We start from the raw sequence: 2,885 nt of genomic DNA on the forward strand, positions 1-2,885 counted from the left end.
TGATCTTAGTTTTCTGAATGCTGAGTTTTAAGCCAACTTTTTCACTCTCATCTTTCACTTTCATCAAGAAGTTCTTTAGTTCTTCTTCACTTTCTGCCATAAGGTTTCCATAGCTTTACTAAAACCAAAAAACTGCCCCCTCAAGGGAGCTATCTGCTTCCCCTTATTAAAAAAATTAAATGAATCCATTAGCCTTGGGTTCACATTTCAAATTCTCATTTTACAGGAGACTCTGGGAACCCACCCTTTCATCCATATTCTGAAGACGACAGTGAAGGGTGTATGATTTGCTTTGGAGTTTTTTTTCCTTTATGTCCTATGTTCTTCTGTTCTCACCACAGATTGTGCTTCTGGCCTTGGTTATTATGACATCCTGTGAGGATTTAAACATATACTTTTACCTTTGGCAACATTTTAAGTTTTTTTTCATTAGCATAACTTTTGCAAAAATGAAATGCAAATATCCATTTATCTTATTCCATCGTAATATATGAGACATAGCTCTAAACTTTTTGTTATTTGAGAAATACTTTAATTGGTAATATAAAACTGTTACTCCATGTTTTTTTCTACTTTTTGGTGATTTATGAATATCAGGCTTTTATGCTTTCTTCAGTTAAAGGGTATTTTAATATCTGGCATTTCATTGGAATGAATGTAAAACTGGAGTGAGAATAATCCAAATATAATTACTTAAGGGATTGGTAAAATACATCCCTGTGGGTCAGATCCACCTATTTTCATAATAAATTTCTAGTGGAACACAGGCCCACTCATTCTTTTACATATTGTGTATGGCTGTTCTCGTGTTTGCTCTTTCCCCTTTAAAAACAAGTTTGCCCATACCTGATTTAGAGCAAAAATGATTCTATTTCCTTGCTAATGATTGACACAGATTCTATGTATTTATCATATGCCATAGATAAGTGAATTTACATGACTACTATGTGTCAAACACTATGCGGGGATATAAAGACAGAAATTTGTGTTTATAGCTTAACAATAGCTCCAAGATGATTAATTTAAAAAAATTATGTTAAGTCCCTAAATTTATACCTTCCTATCATAGTTCAGTTGGTAAAGAATCCACCCGAAATGCAGGAGACCCCTTGGGAAGATCCCCTGGAGAAGGGAAAGGCTACCCACTCCAGTATTCTGGCCTGGAGAATTCCATGGACTGTATAGTCCACGGGGTCGCAAAGAGTCGGACACGACTGAGCAACTTTCACTTTCACTTTTCAAGAATGAATATAGGTTTTATACTGAGATGTGACACTTTGACTTGGGAGAAAATGTGGGTTTTTCTGAACTTTAATCATGCTATAATTGCAGTATAAAACTGAATCAGTGCTGCCCAGAATTAGTTCTAAAGTTTTCAAAAAATTACCCTTATAAATTTATGGGAAAAAACATCTGAAATTTCCACTTTATTTTGCCAAGTGAGCCTGGGGCTGGGGTTGTTCATCCAAAATCCTATTAATTCATTATCTGGTGACTCCAGGTCCTTGTTTATGAAGTTCTCAAGGAAGTCCCTTGAGTAACATCTCCTGTGAGTCTATGGTCCCCAAGGCCACCTGAAATGAGAGCTCAACCACAAAAACAGCAATTTAATTCAATAAACATTTACCGAGGGCCTACCAAGTGGGAAGCAATCTACTGATGCAGTGGGGGCTCCTGTCTTTTAGAGATTCAAAATATCCCAATCTGCAGGATCCTCATGAAAGAATTCTATAACTTTTGGAGAAGTGTTTAGGTGTTGAAAAAGTTATCCATGTCCTGCCAACTCCTGATCTGTTTTTACCCCAATTCATTTCATGTATCAGACTGTTCATGGTTTTTGGCTGTTCCCTGAAGGATGTGGGATCTTAGTTCCCCAACCAGGGATCGAACCAGTACTCCCTGCAGTGGAAGCACTGAGTCCTAACTACTGGACTACCAGGGAAGTCCTGCTCTTGTTGGATCAGAATCATTAAACACTAGTCTTCACAAATCTGGCTTAAATGTATGAAGGCAGACCCAAAGGGTATACAATTGTATTTTCTTAGTGTACAAACAAGGTCACAACACTTGTGAGCTCTAAGGAGAAGCCTAAAGGCTGTTTGAGACCTAACCAACGGTAGGCTCCGTTCTTGAAAAAGAATCCTTTGGAAGAGCCCAGTGACCCTGCCTCCTCCTCCACCCCTCCTCTCCCAGAACACCCAGTTTCTTGGTGTCAGTTTTCAGAAGCTGGAAAGAGAGATAATAGCAGCCATGCAGAGTTGCCAGCTTTAGTAACTCTAGTTCCTGGAATGAAGGACAGGAAGCCTTTAGATATCAGCACACCCTAACTCTGCTAGCTCCTATTGCATAAATCATTTAGCTGTCAGCTAATTACAGTATTGGAAAGTTTACATCATTCATCTTTTTATGGAACCTCTTGATGGAAGATTCTGGAGACGAAAACTCTTGACAATTTCCACGATCTTAAAAAAGGAACGCTGACCTAGAGAAAGATGGGACAAAAGATGAGCATCTTTCAAGCAGCAATGAGATCTTACACAGTAGCCTATTTAAAGTGGTGCTAATGAGCACTTAGGTTAAGTTCTTGGAAAAAGACAGAAATGTGACTTTTGTCAGACCCAATGCCATTTTATTGAAAGCATAGTTATTTTGCACTTACTGAGTATACTATGCACTTGCTTCCAGGTAACAACCCTATGAGGCAAGTATTAAAATGCCACTTTACAGATAAACTGAGGCATACAGAAAATTAGTGTCCAAGCTCTGACAGCTGGTGGGTAGTAGAGCCAGAAACGAAACACGAGGCAATCTGGCTGCAGAGCCCATGGCTCTCGGCCACTGCTCTGCTGACCTCACCCCTGGTGTCAGCCATTCCTCGACCTGCC

The 2,885-nt window shown here is 39.1% G+C and overlaps 1 protein-coding gene across 1 annotated transcript in view; it reads right to left on the reverse strand.

The window, feature by feature from the left end:
• Window positions 1-2,885, reverse strand: part of ECHDC3 (enoyl CoA hydratase domain containing 3) — a 125,866-nt gene that overhangs the window by 119,424 nt on the left and 3,557 nt on the right. The window lies entirely within an intron of this gene.

The sequence above is a fragment of the Bison bison genome, unplaced genomic scaffold (assembly GCF_000754665.1).
Source record: "Bison bison bison isolate TAMUID 2011002044 unplaced genomic scaffold, Bison_UMD1.0 scf7180017864337, whole genome shotgun sequence".
Lineage (NCBI taxonomy): Eukaryota > Metazoa > Chordata > Mammalia > Artiodactyla > Bovidae > Bison > Bison bison.